Raw genomic sequence first — 21,500 nt, forward strand, 5'->3', positions numbered from 1 at the left:
TAGTGCTCTTTCCTGGCATGAAACCATACTGCTGATCACTAATCGTCACATCCCTTCTTAACCTTGCTTCCACTACTCTTTCCCATAACTTCATGCTGTGACTGATCAATTTTATCCCTCTGTAGTTACTACAGCTCTGCACATCACCCTTATTCTTAAAAATCGGTAACAAAACACTTTCTTCATTCCTCAGGCACCCTCTCAATTTCCAAGATTTCATTAAACAATCTAGTTAAAAACTGCACTGCCATTTCACCTAAACACCTCCATGCTTCCACAGGTATGTCATCTGGGCCAACAGCCTTTCCATTCTTCATTCTCTTCACAGCTATTCTTACTTCCTCCTTGCTAATCCATTGTACTTCATGATTTACTATCCCTACATCATCCAACCTTCTCTCCCTCTCATTTTCTTCATTCATCAACCCCTCAAAGTACTCTATCTCCTCAACACACTCTCCTCGCTTGTGAGCATGTTTCCCTCATTATCCTTTATCACCCTTTACCTGCTGCACATCTTTCCTAGCTCGGTCCCTCTGACTAGCCAATCGGTACAGGTCCTTTTCTCCTCCTTAGTGCCCAACCTTTCATACAACTCTTCATACGCCTTATCCTTAGCCACCTCTCTCTTTGCTATGCACCTCATCTCCTTTTACTCCTGTCTACTTTCTTCATCTCTCTGACAATCCCACTTCTTCTTTGCCAACCTCTTTCTCTGTATACTCTCCTGTACTTCCTCATTCCACCACCATGTCTCCTTGTCGTCCTTCCTCTGTCCAGATGTGATACCAAGCACCTTTCTAGCCGTCTCCCTTACTAGCTCTGCTGTAGTTTACCCAGCTATTTGGTAACTCTTCACTGCCACCCAGTGCCTGCCTTAACTCATCCCTGAACTCCACCTCACAATTACCCTTTTTCAATTTCCACAACTTGATCTTTGGTGCTGCCCTCACACTCCTCCTCATCTTCTTGATAACCAACTTCACCCTACAAACCACTATCCTATGCTGCCTAACGACACTTTCTCCGGTCACCACTTTACAGTCTCCAATCTCCTTCAAACTGCCCCTCCTACATAAGATACAATCCACCTATGTGCATCTTCCTCCACTCTTGCATGTCACACTATGCTCCTCCCTCTTGTTAAAATACGTATTCACCACAGCCATGTCCATCCTTTTCGCAAAATCCACTACCATCTGACCTTCTGCATTCCTTTGTTTAACACCATACCTACCCATCACTTCTTCATCCCCTCTGTTCCCTTCACCAACATGACCATTGAAATCTGCTCCAATCACCACCCTCTCACCTTGGGTGCAGTCATCACCACTTCATCCAATTCACTCAAAAATTTTTCTCTCTCATCCATTGCACACCCAACTTGTAGAGCATACGCACTAACAACATTCATCATTACACCATCAATTTCCAGGTTCATAAACATCACTCTATCCGACACTCTTTTCACCTCCAAAACACTCTCCGCATACTGTTCCTTCAAAATAACTCCTACGCCATTTCTCCCCCCATCCACACCATGATAAAACAATTTGAACCCACCTCCAATACACCTAGCCTTACTCCCCTTCCATCTGGTCTCTTGCACACACAATATACCAACCTTCCTTCTGTCCATCATATCAGCTAGCTCTCTCCCTATACCAGTCATACTGCCAACATTCAAAGTTCCAACCCTCACTACCACAGTCCTAGCCTTTCTCCTCTTCTCCTGCCTTCGGCCATGTCTTCCGCCTCTTCTCCTCCTTCGGCCAACAGTAGCCCAATTTCCGCCAGCACCCTGTAGGCCAACAGTACTGGTGGTGGTCGTTGTTAACCCGGGCCTCGACTGATCCGGTATAAGAAAATTTTCTTGGTGACTGCATGAAATGTTTTGGCAAAGTTTTATGCCGGATGCCCTTGCTGATGCAACCCTCCCCATTTATCCGGGCTTGGGACCGGCACAAAGAAATGCGTACACACACACACACACACACACACACACACACACACACACACACACACACACACACACACACACACACACACACACACACACACACACACACAATTTTACCGATCTATACAATCAAAAACACTCATTACTTAACAATGATAGCTTATAAACTTATCACCTACTTGAATGATGTATGTCATGCAAAGGAATTCTGTTCTTCTTACACATCCCCTTGAATTGAGCTTTGGAAGGGGAAAAAGAATAGCCAGCATCTCAACGTTTGAGGTGAATCTCTTTAATGCAATACAGGTAATTCCCTGGACAGGCTTCATGCAAATTACAAACATATGAATGTAGATACTGATTGCTCTTAAAAAAGTGCCTCTCTAATGGGTTACAGACTTAAGTACTTCCTTCAAGAATCCTCTGAAGTGGCTCTTAAAGAAAAATGCAAGCTCCTACACAAGGTGGCTTTATGTCCCTACTAAACTTTCACTTAATCTACAGCACCCTTCCATTTGTGGTTTAGATCCAAAGAATAGTCATTCGCAAAAAAAGTACATTTTAAGCCAGCATTGCACTTTAAATTTAATTGAATTACTGCTTCATTTTTGCTGTTTGTGACTTGTGTTTTTACTCTGCACTTAGAAATTGTGTTTCATTGCCTTACATAACATAGGCTAGATTCAGACCTGCTGAATCTAGCTGGTTTGATATCACTGTGCTCTTAAACCAGTCACCTTACATTAAGAAGGCCTCCCTGCATGCTTGTGACAGAATTGTGTTGCTCAGGACCCATCTGAGTTGGGGATTGCTGGAGTAAGGCTCGGTTTGGCCTTTTTCATTGGTAGTTGAGTTAAAGCTGTTTAAATTTGCCTGTATATAAGCCTCGCATTTGTGCTTAGTTTACCAGAGCTACGCAACGTTTGGCAACTTTAGCCAGAAGTCTGGAATGCATCTGCACTGAAATCCAAGGCATCCACTGAAAAAAAAAATGAAAAATAAGTATAAGTATATTTTAAGCCAGCACTGCACTTTGTTAGCTATATTTAATTGAACTACTACTTCATTTCTGCTGAATATGACCAAGTCCAGCTAGCCCACTTCCTTCCCAAATACCACATTCAGAAATATCCTGCCAAAATGGACGGGCAGTTTCCCCATCATTTCTCCTGCCAGCTTAACTGATATGGGCATCGAGGCAATATAGCAATTGCTTCATGTGTGCTCCTAAAGCAAACTACCACCCTATGTGAGAGATACAAATAAGTGTGGAACTGGAGTTTATTCTCTCACGTAAAAACAAACTATCAAACAGGTTGTCAGCACACATGCTTCATCTCTCACAAAATATAAGGTCACAGCACAAAGCCACATATGTGGAGGTACTCACTAAAATCCTAACAAAAGAACAGACACCTCCTAAACGCACACCACCCACACTCACCACAAAGCATAAAGAAACCACTACACATCAACACACACCCGTGTCTCAAAAAATAAGCCACTACGGCAAAATGCATCAAATGCCTTGATCCCAGGCAACTCCATAGTGAGACACAGATGTCCCCTCTCACAAGACTGGACAAGCAGGAGGTCACAGTCAGCTGCCTATAAATGTGCCAGTATCCAACACATCACACATGCACTCAAGTCACTCAACAGCAAGTACAGTTACTGCTCTGTCATAGCCCATGTTAAGAGTGAATGGCTTGAGATACACCTCTCTGGACTATACGAAGAGAGACATGATGGAACTCTCTGATTATGTGTCCCAGACAGGCATGTCCCTAGCCCTAAGCAGTATTCTACCCTCACCCAGGATGATGCCACAATATACACAAAAAATTACTGACTTCAACAATTGGCTGAGCTTCAGGTGTCAGTCCAGGGGGATCCAGTATCTGTCAGCCTGGGAGGATATGGTTGACAGACCTCACTGTTTTGCTATAGATGGTCTTCATCTGTCCCCCTGTGCTTTTGGATACTGGCAAAGGCTCTTGCCTCCTCCACAGTACTTTTTTTAGGCAATGTCAAAACTACACATTTTCAAATGTAACAAAATTTGAGACACAAACTAAGTGTCATGCTGCTTAATGCTAGGAGTTTAAAGATGAAACTGCACTCCTTGGAAGCACTCCTCACCTTGGAGGATGCGGACATCTGTGCAGTTACCAAGACACGGATCAAGGTCGCTGAGAGCACCCCAGCCGTGCAAGGCTACAATGCCTTCCATATGTTCAGATCTCAAAATGAGCCTGAAGGAACCAAAGGTGAATGTGTATCCATCTTCATTAAAACCAAATACACTTCAAGACTGGTCAAACAGCATGACTCTCTTGAACTACTCAATGTTCAATTAGGATCAACTATCCTTCCATAGACTGGGGGATATACATGAGCAAAAACATGCTTGCCAAGAGGTTGCTAGTCTTTGTTAACACAAATGCTCTGGAACAGATTAGAGCCCCTAGTAGGGGTGCAGACTATGTTCTGGACATGGTACTCACCAACATGGGGGGGCGTCACTGTACTTCATACCACCCACAATCACAGAAATCGATCACTGTACAGAAGTTTATGCAAATGTCTTGTACAACCACTTAAGTGACTGCATAAACTCAGCTGTACCTGACCAGATCAAAGCCAGGTCTTCCCATAAAAAGAAGCCACCATGGTAGACAAAGTATAAACAGATTATATAACTAGAATAAACTGTTGTCCAAAAGCAACAGGGATATCACTCTGCAGAGGAAGAATTCCCTCCTAAGTCTAAACAGAAAATCAGAAATCTTGTACAGTCTTACAATGCAAATTACGAAACTAAAAATCACATCCCTAACCAAGGATAATCATAAGGCATTCTTTAACTATGTCCCAAGTCTAAAAGGGAATGCCCACCTATGTGCTGAACTGGTTGTAGATGGGATCACTCATATTACATCTGAAGATATCAATAGACTGTTTGTCAGCTGACAGATTCAGCACAAACTTCACCCCTTATCTCCACCTACCATATCCCAAAGCATACCAGACACCAGTCCTCTGCCTAGTATCCCTAGGCAGCAGGTCATATCTGCACTCGCCAAGGCCAAACACACCGTCTCAATGGGACCAGATAATATCCCATATTGTTTACTACACAATCTAAAACAAGACCTAGTGGACCCACTTGTCATTCTCTTTAACCATAGCTTGAGAACTGGCTATACTTCTGCAGAATGGAGAACAGCAACTGTAATCCCCCTGCATAAAGGGGAGTCATCAACTGACCCTGGGAATAAAGACCCATAAGTCTAACCAGCCTCATCTGCAAGGCCATGGAAAGAATTATCGTGGACCTTATTTAGGACACATGGAACTTCCAGACAGTGGACCCAACCCAGTTTGGCTTTATTATGGGTAGATCATGCTTATTAAACCTGGCAGACTTTTTTGAGAATGCCACCAAAGCCACTGACAAAGGTAAGAGAGTGCATACAGCTCATCTCGACTTTGCAAAGGCTTTTAGCACAATTCCCCACACTGGCATTGTTGAGAAACTCTCCCAGATAGGGATTAACCCTTACATTACTACATGGGTAACCAATATGCTCACCAACAGAACACACACAGTCAACATTGGTGACTCAACCTCCACCAGTAGACCTGTCACAACTGGAGTACCACAGGGGTCTGTGCTGGCCCCTTACTGTTTGGCATCTATTTCTATGGCCTTTGGTTCACCAAATTCACTGATGATCGCAAACTGGGAGAAATCACAGAGCCCCCCCAAGGATGTCAACATATTACAAGAAGGGCCAACACAAACAAATGGTTGGTGCCAAAGCCATGGTCTAAAATTAAATGCAAAAAAAAGCCTTACTCCCTTTGGCAAAAAGAAATTCTCAACAAATTACAATATTGACAACACACTCCTGAATTCCAACCCAGTGGTGTCAGACTTGGGAACATAGGCTGATAGCAATCTGAACTTTGGCCACCAAGTTTCCACAGTGGTAAGGAAAGCCTTCTACGCAGCACATCTCATAAGCAAGGACATAGCATCCAGGTCAAGGAATGTAATAAGTACACTGTACTCGACCCTCAGAGCACTAATAGAGTATAATGTACCTTAACAGACAACTGCAGCAGCTGGAGAGACCTCAGAGGTTTCTCACTAAGAAAATACAGAGACTCCAAACCATGACCTAAGTGGACAGGCTGAAAACCCTTTCACTTCTGCATCTTACAGGCTGCTGAGAGGTGACATGTGTCTGGCCTATAGGGCAATCCCCAACCCAGCCCTAATGGAAATGCTGCACATCTACAAGTCAAATCGCTCAAGAGTCACTCGCTCTGCTGATCTCAACCTAGCTTGTGACATTAACAGATTATGCTGGAGAGACAGATATGTCTCCCAGAGACTGATGCTTCTCTGTAAAAGACTTCCTATTTAAGTAAAACAGAGCTCCTCACTGACCCTACTCAAACGCAACCTAGACAACTGGATGGGAGACCACAAATTCGTCCCTCGGGTGGCACCCATGTCCCTCATGGTCAGGGGTAGCCGATGTTTATCACAGACCTGCTCTGTTCATAAATTTGTTCTGTGAACTACCCAAAAAGAACAAATGGGGATACTTGGGATTAACATAGCTAAGCTTGTAAAGGCTCTAGGGCCACTAGCTTAGCAACTTCCTATGAACCTAGGAGTCTACTAAGCTGGCACTCTACCTTACATATGATTACCACCTGTCCTTTACACAGGTTAGTCCCTATTTGGGTAATTATGCCCAGAGAAAAGATATGAAAAAAGGCAGATGTCCTGAGATTCCAGGACAAAAAATATTTCCAAGTTTCCTCTAATAATTGTATAAAATAATTTCATATCTGAAACACTTAATGGGATACAACATATAAACAGTTCACATTCCACAAGAGTGAGCTTTTTATTTTGGCAATAAAAGTCCATTTCTTTGCAATGGTTCTGGTAGGATAAGTCCTGCAAAATGATACAATTTCAAAAAAGCATCCCACTTTGGCTTTTTGAAAAGGTGGCAAACCTAGCCTTACACCAAATCATGAAAGGCCAAAAGGCTGGAACATGAACTAAGCTGGTGATGTAACCAAGGCACATAGCATAAAAATGCCACAAATATGAGATACACAACTCAGAATTAAAAGACTATGGAGAAATGGGATAAGCTGGGCTCAAAATGTGAAACCCTTTCCACTACACCTTGCAAGTGGCTATACTTGAAGATGTTATTACTACTTCAAGAAATGAAAAATTTCTTCCAGCAAGTCCGATGGTTGAATTAGCTTCACCAACCACTCTGGTATAAATGGTCTGCATTCTGCAGAGTTGGAGATACCAGTCCTCAGAATGGGATGGTCACTGGTAAAGTTACTTTTTGAAAGGCCTGGAAACAGCTCACCTGCAATGTATTCTGCAAACAGATCATGAATGGAAATGGAGGTCAAACATATTGGAGAGAACCTTCCCTCCCAACTAATAAAAGAGGGCAGCCCACAATCCTATCCTCTACTGCAAAAGCACTACAATAGTTTGCATTTACTTCAAAACTGCAAAAAGGTCAACTAATGGAGTTTTCCCACTTCAGAAAGAGCACCCATACACTTTCCTGTATCAGCCTTCCCTCCAGAAAGGGGATGAGGCTGAATCTTAAGCTAGGACAGTTAGCTTCATGAAGGATGTGGCCCACCAACGAGATGTGATGACTACCTGTAGCAAAGTAGTGATAAGCTACTGAAGTATAACCAAGTCCTGCACTGCCTTGTTCAAGTATCACACTACTTCATGAGCACAGGACCTTGTCAGGAAACCATCAGGCTTTGTGAGCATCTCCATAGCAACATGATCTCAACTCTGCTCAAGGGCAATGATCTGGAGAAGCTTCAAGCTTCTCGGAAAGGCACCACTGACCCCAGTTCTGCCCAAGTTTCTCCATAGAGAGCTTATATTATTGGTGGCAAAAAAAAAAAAAAAAAAGTATAAGGAAATGGAAAACCAGTCAGGAACCTAGTATTAAATATGCAAAAACAAAAAAAAACAGAGGAAGTGAAATAAAGGGAGACGATAAAACATGTACCAAATAAATTCCATAAGGGGGGGGGGGGTGAGAGATCTGGGATGAGAAAATACACATCAGGAAAAGATGCGAGAACTAGAACATGCTGAAGATTAGAGGTGTTGAAGGAGAGTGAAGGTAAAGGGAATCTATAAATATCTAGAAAGGGACTGCCTGGTAAACAGTCGTGTTAAAGAACTGACATGAAATTTCTGGCTCTGAGTTGATTCTGAAGTCAGGAAAAAATATGGATTGGTAAAGGTCGAGTTATGTGTGCGTGTGTATGAACGGACCATCTACCAGAAGATAAAAGTGCACTGTGTAAAAGGATGGCACAATATGTATGTTGAAACAAAATAAAGCGGTTGGTTTCTTTAAAAATAATTCTCCATAGGGTACCACCTACCTTCTTTTAGGCAAGGCAAGTCACCAGACTTTTTAAAAGTTAATTTTCAGAAAATTATCTGTATAACTGTAAGCCCACAGGACAAAAGCATCCCTTTTAAGGATGTCCAAAAGCACTGTCTGGTTAAATGACTAGAGTCATGCAGAAAGCATACGTAGGGGGGGGGAGGATTCAAACCTTGTACCACTGACTACAAGTAGTAGCTAGTGAAAAGCTCACAGCCTTAATTTCTCTGTGCTAACTGCAGGACCATGCACCTATCACTGCACTATTATATTAAATAAATTGATTTGATTTGGTCAGCAAAAATCTACCAGCAAGATCAGCGTAGCAGAAGGTGCTGACAAAAAATGTGCACTGCTTCTAGGAGATACCTTCCGTTAAACCACTCTCCCCCTCATTGACATAATTCTGAAAGTACTGATTCCATTTATTTCTACATAATGTGCCCCTTCCCTTTTCTAAACAGCTCACCTCCACTTATTTTATTCTCTGTACAATATTCAGTATTTCAATTAGAGCTGGTTTAGATTTTGATTTCCGTTTTCTAGTAACTGTTTTTTGGCGGTGAATAGCATTATCCTTAAGGCCTTACCATGTCTAGTTAATTCAGATCCTATGTCCCATCTCAGCCATTTACTCCCTGAACATTTCTCATACAGTACTCAGTAGGGAATTTTTTTTAAATCAGACAACGTATTACACTAAAAAGAAAAGAAAGCACACATGCTCCCCTATTCTCTCTCTCTCTCTTTCACATCACACCTCTTGCATTTGCTATCTAAATGACGAAAAAAAAAGTCTTTGCCTGGGGTATAAAAATACCCAAACAAGCACTTCCAAGCAAAACTTCTAAACCTTCTGGAATCTACCGTATACTTGGCAGCCATACAAATGTCCTCCCATCGTCCATTTGAAACTTGCCTTCCCAGTCTCTTTTCCCAATCTTTTCTAACCTTTTTATATTGGTACAGTTCCCATGCAAGTATTTTATATGCCCTAATAATATTCCAGTCCAGTTATGGGTATATGCCATTTTCTTTTCCTTGTTACTCACAGAAGATGCTAGAAAAAAGTTATGTACTCACCATAATGTTCCATGTGAGTTGTTCCATCTCGCCTTCATTCATCACTGATGGGTCCGGAGCCGATCCTTGGCTCTGACACGGCCGACTAGCAAGCTCAAAGTTCTCCAGTAGCTCGAGACCCCACCCCTTATCCCACAATGCACTGCTGGAATTACCACAGATCTTGTTTGCTGCGTACCATATAGAAGTACAATAATTATTCTGCCTAGGAATGAATACACATTGAAAAACCAGGATGAAGACAGCCTCCAGGTCAACTGCCAGCCAGGAGGGGGAAGGAGGTAGGAATGTGAGAATGAAGCCAAGATGGAACAACTCACATAGAGCGTTATGGTGAGTACATAACTTCTTTATGTGAAGTTGTTCAATCTCGCCGTTCATTCATCACTGATGGGTAGTGTCCCTAGCACCCTGATCTTGGGTGGCTCACGGAAGTACACTCTTTAGAACCATAGAACGAAATGAACGAAATGAAGCCTTGTCCCTGGAGGCCTTATCCACTTTGTAATGAGTTATAAAAGTGTGAGGTTTAGACTGTGTGGCTGCTGCACAGATGTTGTCCAAAGGTAATTTGGCTTGAAAGACTGAAGAGGTAGAAACTGCTCTGGTTGAATGAGCCTTTACCGTACTAGACAAGGGCATATTACAACAAGCATATGTATAGGTGATACAATCTGACAGCCACTTAGACAAGGTTATTTTAGCAACTGGTTTACCTTTCCTGGCCTCACAAAAAGACACAAAGAGCTAATCTAATTTCCTAATGTCTTTTGTTCTGTCCAAATAAAATCTAAGTTGTCTATGAACATCGAGTTTATGCAACATATATTCCAATTTGTTGGTATGATTAGGGAAGAAAACAGGCAACTCAATGACTTGATTAATGTTAATCTCAGAACATACTTTGGGCAAAAAGGATGGACTAGTCCTGAGAGATACTATGTCAGTATGGAAGACCATATAAGGGAGCTTGATGGATAGGGCTTGGAGCTCTGACACTCTACAGGCTGAAGTGATGACTACTAAGAAGATAGTTTTCCATGACAGAAATTTTAGTTCACAAGATGATGCAGGCTCAAAAGGAGGAAGAATGATATAAGATAAAGATGAGTCTGTCTATCACGTTCGAACTCCTGGGAATGTGCGTTGCTAGAAGAAAACGGTTGGTAGCCATCGCCCATTGCCATATCCTCATGGCCTCTCAACAAAGGGGGTATGATTTGGTTCCACCTTGTTTGTTGATTTACCAGACCACCGCCGTGTTGTCTGATTGTATCGCAATCATCCCAGATGGCAGCAGGGGATGGAATGCTTGCAACGCCAGAAGCACCGCCCTCAGCTCTAGAACATTTATATGCAGTTGGGCCTCCAATTCGGACCAAGTGCCTTGGAGAGTCTGTCCCTGACATAGCCCCCCATCAGGGAGGCGTCCGTGGTCACTGTAGCCTTGGGCTGCTGGGGGGAGAAAGGGCAAGACCATTGTGATGGGTTGTGGGTCATCCACCAATTTAAATCCTGTTTGCACCTGTGGGTTACTTGAAACTTGACTGAAAGAGGATGCTGAAAAGGATACCATTGGGTGAGCAGTAGCCATTGTAGAAGCCTCATATGAAACCTGGCCAGGGGACAATGGTGATATAAGCTGTCATGGAACCCAACAGCTGTAGGACAGAGTGAGCTGTGGATTTCTCCCTTGAAAGGATTGGGATTAGTTGCTGCTTTATCCTTAGAAGTCTGTGCTCTGGAATGGATGCTCTGCAAATCTTTGTATCCAAGATGACCCCTATGAATTCTGTGAATTGAGATGGGGTGAGATTGGATTTTTGTCAGTTTATGGTCATGTCTAGCTTTTGTGCAGCAAGCAGAGAGTATGCTAGGGCTTCTTCCAATAGATGTCCGGTGGGGGCGGAGATGAGCCAGTCGTCTAGGTATGGAAACACCTGGAATCCTTGTAGTCTCAAGTGAGTGGTGATGACTGCCATGCACTTTGTGAACACTCTGGGGGCTGTAAAGAGTCCGAAGGGCAGTACTCTGAACTGGTAGTGACTGCTCCCGCACAGAAGCGCAGAAATCTTGATGGCCTGTCCACTTTTATGTGGTAGTACGCATCTTGAAGATCTATCGAGCACATCCAATAGTCTTTTTCCAAAAGCGGGAGGATAGACTGTATTGTGACCATCCGAAATTGTTGTACTCTTACAAACTTGTTCAATACACTGATATCCAAAATTGGTCTCCAGTCCCCGGTTTTCTTTGGCACCAAAAATAGTCTTGAGTAGAATCTGGATCCTATCTGGTCTGGAGGGACTATTTGGATGACTCTCTTTCTTAGCAGCTTTTCTATCTCTAGTGCTGCTTCTTCCCTTTGACTGGGTGGAACGTCGGGAAGGTTTTTTATAGGGACAGGACAAAGACCGAAGGGGATATGATAACCTCTGGTTATAATCCTTTGTACCCAAGAATCAGTGGTGATGGTTAGCCAGGCAGAAGGGTACAAGGAGAAACGACCCCCAACCACCTCCAGAGGAAAAGAGTTGGGCCGATCTTAAGGAGCGCTGGTAGGATTGGCCAGGAAGAGAGTCCCTGGAACCCTGGTTACGCAGACCCCCTCTGCCCCGAAAGGGGCATCTTCCCTGTGAGTTTCCCGCACTGCATCTAGGGGAGAACTCGGCCTGTGTGTCACGGAAAGGACCCCGAGACTTATTGAACCATATCTTCCCACTCTTTTGGTTTCGGGAGAAAGCACATTGAGGGGAAGAATAACTGACACCTATGGCAGAGAGTGTCTTACCGTCCGGTTTCATCTGGCCAGTGTGCTTTTAACTTTGGGTCCAAACAACGAGGATGCTTCAATGGGAGCATTAAGAAAGGAAGCCTTAAAGGGTTCCGCGAAATTGCACAAGCGCATCCAGGCTTGTTGTCTCAAGACCACAGCTGAACCCACCGCTCTAGCTGCTCCTTCTGATGCGTGAGATATCAGTCACGTGGAGGAGTTAGATAATGATTCAATGGTGACCGGCTGAGAGGCCACTTTGTCACGGACCTCATCAGACACCAAGGTTTCAGAGAGCTCAGAAATTAAACCCCTTTGAAGCCTGGTAAAAAGAGTGCCATATAATTCAGGGACCTGATAGCAAAGGTCGCTGATGCAAATGTGCGCTTCCCTATCCTGTCCAGGGCCCAGGACTCTTTGTTGGGCGGATGGACAGTCTGGCTTTCTTCTTCCGCCAGATCCTTTTTGGTTGCTGCCTCCACCACCAGAGCATCCACAGGAAGACCTTTAGATCAATGGGGATCCGTAGTAGGAGGGGATAAGATCTTATCTGGCCTCTGGGGAATAGCCTTGATGGTGTCAGGAGCCTTCCACGCACGTTGCATGATGAGCCGGATAAGTTAAATCGGCAGGTGGAGTAACCCAGGAGGTAGGGGGGCGGGCGCGAAAAGCTGCAGGAACACAGAATCCTCAAAGGTCAGATTAGAGGGCTGCCAGTCACCTCTCTATTTAAGGAATTTGAGGATATCACCAAAGGATACCCCAGAGGGTGACCGAGGGGATCCTTCCCCATCATCAAAGTCTGTGTCTTCAGTGAGGGACTCTTCTGTGGAGTCCATGTGCTTCCTCTTGCACAAACTTTTCTGGTGAACTTCCTCAGAGGGGGAAGCTGGGAAGACAACGGAAAGGGGGTTTCCTGTGGGAATATGTCCTGAGGCCCTTGCACCCGATGTCTGCAAGGTGCGACTTGTGAACATAGCGGTCCAGAGGAGGATGGGGAGATAGACAGCACAGTATCGCCAGCAGAAGCCAGAACCTTCTCCATCAGTTGGAAGGCTGGTCCACCTGAAGAGGGGTGAGTGTCCAGGATAGGGGTCATCCCACCCCTAAGTGGCTCAGCCTGCTGACCCAGAGTCCCCGGATGGCTGTGAAACAACAAATTATGCGTGTCACAACTATCATCCTGGGTCGTAGCAAAACTCTCATGCCACAAAGGCAACTGCAGTTCCTTAGTGAGGTCCATAAAGGGAACCGTAGAGGGGAAGACTGTGCTATATCAATGGACTTCAAAGGCAATGAAGGAGGAGAATAAGAAGGGGTCTTTGGCGATGGGTGATCACTTCCCAAGGAAGGATAAGTCCAAGGGGGGGGGGGGCGGGATACTTCTGGCCAGAAGCACTTGATCCACAAGACGCAACACGTCGTGTTCAGAAAGGCGTCTAGTGGACCTCACAGAGACAGCTGAGGGAGAAACGGGTCTGTCCATAGAAGAGACAAGCTTGGTGCCCACCTCACCAGTCCACACTGAGAACAATGGTGCCGAGACTGGGCTACGGGTGTCTGCACCGAGGAAATCATTGGTTTCGAGATCACGGTCTGCACTGACAAAAAGATCGGTGCCGAAGTGAATGACGGTACCGAAGCTGGAACCAACAAAATTTGTGCCAATAACTGAGGCGTCGGTTCTGAGTAAGACGTCGGCGCCGACATGGTCAAGGTCTGCGCCGACTGAACAGTCGGTGCTGATGTAGCAGTCGCAGTAGTCAGAACTGAGGAGCCCCTCGATGCCGATATAGTAAAGGCTACAGTAGACGGAGCCGAAATCACTGATGGCGCTGAAGGTCTAGGCACCGAAAGTGCTGGGGCCGACTGAGTGAGCTCCGAAGCAGAAACTTTAAGCCTTCTTAGGTCTTGGTTGGCAGGAGTCCCCAGCCGGGGACGAAGGCAGAGACTTTGCCTTTGTAGGATCATCCAATATTTTCTTATGGACTCTAGGAGGGGTTGAAGCCTCAGACCCAGAAATAGCCTCTGAAAAGGGAGATTTAAGAAGCCCCTTCAGCAACAACTTAATTTTCATCTCAATCAATGTTCTATTGGAAAAATTTTTGCAAATACCACAGGGTGGGTCAACGGATAAGTGAGACACACCCAAGCAATAAATACACAAAGAGTGTGCATCTGATGCAAGTAATTTGTGTCCACAATCTGAACTCCTTTTAAATCCTGGACTACCTTTTTTTTATCTGCCATGACAGAAAAGGAGACAGAAGAAAGGGTACCAGCAATGGTACGAAAGAATACCCGAAAGTAATGAAGAAAAGAAGGGTTTACAACGATGGTAAGGGAGAAAAATACCTCGAGGTAAAAAGTGCAGAGTAAAGATAAGGAAACTCAAGAAGATATAGTCGCTAAATGTGATAGGGCAAGAGACAACAAATTAGAAACGTTTTTGACAGAAATGGTTATATTAGACTAGTCTGACAGCAAATATCTATACTTAGCTCAAGAGAAGCAGCTTGACATGACCGGATGGCAACACGACAAACGAAATCTGGGGTAACAGGGAGAGGGGAATTCTGGGTAAGAGTTTAGCTCGAGAGTTTGTAGTGGACGCGAGCTTGGAAGATAACCTGCTCGGTTCGGAGGTTGAACCGATACCTATATGTAAGGAATGAACAAAGATTAACAATATCAGATTCCATCTTGTATAATGACACTATCCAAAACCCCCTAACACTAACCATGCAGATATTCACTTGACTAATCAAGAATGACATGTAACCACTATACTCATCTCAACCTGAAGACAGAGAAGAATCATCATCTCTCCTGTTCCACATTTGGTTCAGTCCCTCCTGTCCTCTTAGCAAGGAGGGAATGCAAAACCGCCTTTACGCCTTGACTGGAAAGAATGGACAGCAATCATACAAAAAGTCTAGAAATGAGAAAAACTAAAAAGGAATCAAAGTGTAAGAAGAATCCTTTAGCCAAGCTTCATAGTATTTGAAATTCTGGGGTGAGTAGTCAAATGCTGGGGAATCTGAGACCTGTGTAGCTCCAAGATAACACAAAAACCTGCTACTGGATGCTTGGCAAGAACATATATCCACTTCTGGGGCAGCATCTATGAATAACTTGTCCTCTTAGGTACTGAAAGACTACAGTCCAAACACATAACCCCAAAACAGCAGCAGATGAAATATCCCTGACAACAGTCTCAGAATGGTACAATAATCTAGAATGCTTCTTTCTTCTTCAAATAAGTTTAAGATATGCCACTCTAATGTAGATTTCAGAAGTCTAAAAACTTCTCCAGACAACAAAATTCCACAGGAGAAGGCATGCAAGGGATGGGGGGGGGATGCGGCCATTGTTCCTGTCAGTTTCTAGCATAGGAAAGTCTGCAACTTTAGGATCAGCTGCCGGTAAGCACTATGGCAGAGGAATAAGTGATGGGGAAGTCTCACAGCATATGCCATAGACCACCACATGGCGTAAGAGAGACAATGAACCTTACTCCTGAAGCATGCACAAACTCAATCACCTGCTGCAGATAACGAATAGGCTGTTAAAGACTAGCTACCAAGAACTGCCACACCAAAACATAAATGCAAACTTAAGCATAGGTGAAACCATGAATTACTCACCTCTGGTAATCTTCTCTATGCTGTACATCTTCCATATCAGTACACTTTTTCAGGCAGACTTCTGCTAACTGCTCAGGACCACAGTGAGAGAAGGAATTCCAGAAAAAGAACAAGGGTAATATAAGAGTTCTGTACCCAAGAATTAAAGTACCAGAAGTGAGTAGTATTACATTCTGATGACCAAGTACCAGTCTACTAAAGAAAACTTTTTCTGCCTCCTTATCATGATGATTTTTACGAAACAGCAGAGTACCTAGCTTTCTCATTACCCAGCTAAACGTTGCATCCCTAGACAGGAGGAGTCCTCGTTTTACAAGGAATTATCAGTTTCTGGGGATAGTAAACAATGTACTGCTTACATAAAAAGGTCTCAGTTGCATGTCAGTGCCATACCTTAATTCATAACAGTGCTGTAGCTAAAAACAAATAATCTTATGACTAGACTTTCTTTTATTCACATGCTGCATGCAATGAAGAAAAAATGGTAAACTAGCCTAATGAATGCAGTAAAATCAGCAGAACAGATGTGTGAGACCTGCCACTGTGAGTCACACATGTGAATCCTATTTTGAACATATATGCATTTGTGTATTTATACGCACAAAGATCAATGTGTCCCCTATTTCAAAATACAGCAATCTCACAGTTTTATTATATATGTAAAATTATACAAAAACTCTACAAGCAGAGGGGGCGTAGAGTGCACTCAGGTGATGCTCCACTTGGGGAAAAATGCTTTACACAGAGTAACAGCAAGTTTTGATATTCAGGGTTGCTAATGCTTACCACACTTTCCCATAGTCACACTTATGCAGACATAAAAATCAACTACTCTTTCAACTGCTACTGTTAAAGATTAGGGGAAAAAAAAAAACTTTAGCCAGGTGACAGATTTTTAAAGCTGATCTAAATGGGAGACATTAAAGTCAGTCAGTCTTCAAACCCCATGGAGGGTGGGCAGAGAACATCTTCAAGGAGCTTCTTGGCCAATATCTTGCCCTCCCACAAGGTCATTATGAGCAAAAATAGCCAACACATGGAATCTTTCCATGGAAAGAACATCCAAACTATAAAGGTACCAGAATTAAGTCACGACCTGTACACAACACTGGGGAAGCATCTTGCACTGTACAACCCAGATGAAAAATCTCTTTCACCTGGTATAGTAGGTCTGTCTAGTGAAACGTTCCTGGCAACCTGAAGCAGTACCGATACCAATGTCAGAAGGTCCATCAGGATCAGAGGATCTACAGTAGGTGCCAGACCCCAAGTGGTCACTAGCTGTTCCTCAACCAAAAAGAGCATCTTGGCCAAGATTTGGAGAATGTTTTGTATTACTAAGGACCTGACTACTTGTTGATAAGGAAGAAGGTGACAATTGGCATTTATTCCATGAGCTTTCTTAAGAAGTAATGAATTATTGGTAATGTATATAGGAATCTTCCTTGTCACATGACTAACATATCCATTGTCAATTCCCCCAAGACCCACTGCTTTGAGTAGATTAAGGCAAGAACTGCACCACCAAGTGGTAAACAGATTGCTCCACTTCCAGAAGATCCAACCCAGGCAAGGTTCCTAAATTCATAGCTCTAGGAGAGGGGTGGAAGAATGGCCAAAGGAGGATATCCAGACATTTCCTCTCTGCCTGGGATGTGAACTGCTGAGCCATTGATGCTTTTGTCTAAGGCCAGCTGTCAAATGTGCAATGCATGAATGCAGAGATACCAACATAATAGACTGGTCATCTGGCTCAAATTAAGAGTTTCATCTCAAAGGTTTGGCGAAGATGGTATCTCCTTCTTTAAAGGAGACAAATCCCTTTGAATTGTGATGAGGCCTATGTGAACTCCCAAATAAGCATAATTCATCAAGACCTGCAACAGATTCAGCTATTGGAATGGGAGGCTCACCTGCAACTTGGTGGGACCCATCCACTATTCCAGGACATCAAAACATGAAATTGACACCCATTAGCACATCTGAGTGGACAGTGGCTCTGCAGCTAGTTAACACTTTACAGTTCTGTGCAACACCTACACCCTCAGGCTTGCAGGCATTAAAATACTGTTGTGGTCAGACAAGCTGCCATATGATCCACTAGCATTGCAGCTTCACTCAAGATGCCAGATACATATAGTGTGTGTCCCTGTCCTCTCTGCAGACAGAAATGACCAGCACTGGAGCTACTGCACACCTATAAAGGCAATCTTCTGTTTTTATGGTGCCAGATGTTTAGTGAGTCCCAAAGGAGTCATTCTCCCATATTATCCTTCTACAATAATTTGGCCACTAAATCTAATACCTGGTTAAAAAACTGTGCGTGCAAGGTAGACCCCAAATGGCTGGGTCTTGCACTGCAAGTGATCTCCACTCAGAGCCAGGCAAAGAATATTCCCCAGGGACCTCAGACAACACTGTGTCAAAATAGGTGTTTATTATATTTATGAAGACTATGTCTGGATACTTAACAAAACTGTTACTGCATGTGTAAAGAAACATTAAACACAAAGTCTGAAGTTGTGGTACAACTGAGCATTCCCCTTAGTTCAAGGTACAGAGTATAATACAGTGAGCAGGGGTGTGGGAGGAAGATGCAGCCCACCACACTGAGGCAGGAGGCATGTGGATGGCTTACTTGCCCTGCGAAAAGTAACAGCGGCTTTTATTATTTCACTGATTAAGAGTTCAAACTGATTATTTTTATCTTATTTATTTAGCAGCTGTGGGACTCTGTAACAGGTCTCACAGGTGCGACAGAGAGCTGTGCCAGAATGTACAGTAACAACATTCAGCACCTCGTGGAAGCAGATGCATGACCCTGTGGAGAGTTGCAAAATTGACACTAATGCACTAGATGTGCTGACTGAAGATATGGGGGCTGAGGAGAGAAGGAAACTGTCTGGTGCTTTTAAAGAAATGGAAAAGAATCTCCATTCCTGTTCCTGAGTGGGGTTAACTTCCAGATCATGACTCAGAAAGGGAATTTAGATTTGTCCAACAAACTCTACAGGGATGGTTTGCTCACAATGCAGAGCTTTTTTTATTTTTTTTGGCACAGCTTAACAGCTCTAAGACGTGGCTTACTGTAAATATGCCTTGAAGTACAGAGCCTAATGGAGTTTTGGGATAACTCTGCAAGCCAGGATGAATTCAGCAAAATGACTTGCACACACATCCCCAGATCATATTTAGGTTTGTTGTAGGTCGGCCATCAGAGTTATCCTTTGAGTGAGTTGAATAATACAGGTAAAGCAAGACGACTAGATGCTTTCATGCCTTCTTTGGACTAGAGTCCTCTAAACCTGGAACAGGACAAGGAAATAGTGGGATGAAAAGGGTCAGCAGTTTCCTCTGTGGTATGGAGACTTCCTTCTGAGGAAGATGTCTTGAAGAGAAAGCAAGTTCTCCAAGCTCTTCCATTAGGCAAAGCAGTCTCAGCCAAGCTATCCTTTCTAGGCACATACTGGAGAATGAGGTCCTAGCTACAATACCAAAACAGCAGACACTATAGAAGTTCACTACTGAAAACTGTAAACAAGGGGTTAACCATCACCTCTTTCAGTTCAGACTTAGGGAGGGAGGAGCAAGCCTCTAATGCCACATCTACTGCTGAGAACTGGAATTTGGACAGGTGTGATAAACAGCAGAGGGTATAAACCTTAACACCACAGAGAAGCATCCTCTTTGCTTCAGTCTGCACCAGTGACTTAGTGGGATAAAGCAATGACTATGGCCTAAGTGATTTACCATATATGGCTCTTGATAGCATAGGCAGGGAAGGACTGAATGCCCATCTTAGGGGGGGAGTGGGATGCTTATACTCCGCTTGCGCCATATGAGGATAGACAAGGCAGAGTAGAGGTTCTGTGGGAGGGCCTTCCCATTCACCAAGCCACACTAAGTGGTAGCACTCAGTATTTGGGCAACATTCACACTGGGAGCTCGTTCCACCTTATCTAGGGTGCACAGTAAGGGCCACTCAAGTTCTCAGCAACATCCTGTCAATGAGAGCACAAATGCCATAATGTCCTCAAGAATAATGGCTCCAATAGAAGTCTTTTACATTAACATATCTGAAGGACAAACGTCCTCACCACTAGGAAAAACAGTAAGTATAACTTGGAGGCATGATGATTGGCTTGGCAGAACAGAAAAACAGGTATACACTTGCAGAAGGAAAAAAAACAAGCATACACTTGCATCTCCTGTCCAGGGCTTTAAAACATTCAGTGGTAGCTGCTGTGGTCTTCAAGCTCAGAGATGTACTGAACATGCTTATAAAGGAGTCAACCTAGGAATGATTTCTCAGGAAAAAGTTCCACTTGGCAGACTCAAAGGATGACCATCTTCCTGGGGCCTCAAAAGCAGAGTTTGGGCATTTCCAGTTGCACAAATGTCATTTTTTAGTACCATCTCCACAAGCAGGAGGACTTTATTCTTCCTCCTTATTCCCTAGATACATCTGCAGGTATTTCTTGGGGGAAAGAATGGGTCACTGGACAGATTACATGGGTCTTTGGATTTCCCCAAATGGAGGGCCAACCATGGGAAGCTGCAGACTGGGAAGGACTCTCAGTCCTTATCAATATCTGTAATAATGGCTTTAGGGCCCTTAGACTCCTCCTGAAAGGGAAATGCTGCTACCTGCATCTCACCAGCTCCAAGCATATTCTCGTTTTGGGAGAAGCATCCAATTACCATATGCTGGATGTCAGGCAACAGGGATCAAGTGTTCAGGAAAGCATCTGTCACAAATGACATTTGTGGGAGAAACCTGCACTATTTTATTTTACATTTGTTGACTGGGATAGTCCGACTGGATACATGTCCATTTTCAGTGGAGGCCCGGGGAGAAAAGCTCCAAGGTAGTCAGAGTCAAAAATATAACAATGTAGACATAATTATAAGTTATTTACAGAGGATACACAAAATAAAACATGAGATAGGCAAGTTCACAGGTATAGTTATCCCTGGTTTAAGTCAGACTAGCATCAGACCATGTTCTCTAAGAGTGCGGCATGACTTAAATACTCACCAGACCTCAAACATTTAATATTTAGGTACTAAACAGGAAGACCCAGTAGCTCTTCCCTTGACCCCCCCCCTGTGGGTCCGTAAAGGGACCAGAGTAAAGCCCTCAGTCTCCAATACCACTGACTTGTGGTTGGGTTACTCTAGAGGTGAACGTCCTCAGCCACAACCATTAGCAATGAACTATGGCTGATTGACCAGGAGGTGGGTGTGACACCTACGCCACAAACTACCCCTCCCTCAAGTGGGAGCTGGAACAGACCTATTCAAGACCCTCAATGTATGCTTATGAAAATGATGGGTATGCGAGAACAAGCCCTCACTATTCAAGGATGGGCTCAGCACCTGTACAGACAAGGACATTTAAGGATGACTACAGAGCAGCCTCCTGTCTAGAGTCTCAGTCTTTGTGAAGGTGATCTGGCCAAGACCTAGGACTATAGTTGGGCCCCCCATGCTATTCCCTGTGGAAAGAATTTTTAGTCACATCAATCTTTACTGGTGACAGGCAGGCCAAGAGT

At 43.8% G+C, this 21,500-nt stretch overlaps 1 protein-coding gene across 1 annotated transcript in view; it reads right to left on the reverse strand.

Annotated features, from left to right (window-relative positions):
• COQ8A (coenzyme Q8A) overlaps positions 1–21,500 on the reverse strand; it is a 571,755-nt gene that overhangs the window by 445,862 nt on the left and 104,393 nt on the right. The window lies entirely within an intron of this gene.

This window comes from Protopterus annectens, chromosome 1.part2 (genome assembly GCF_019279795.1).
Source record: "Protopterus annectens isolate FY-2018-M chromosome 1.part2, PAN1.0, whole genome shotgun sequence".
NCBI lineage: Eukaryota > Metazoa > Chordata > Ceratodontiformes > Protopteridae > Protopterus > Protopterus annectens.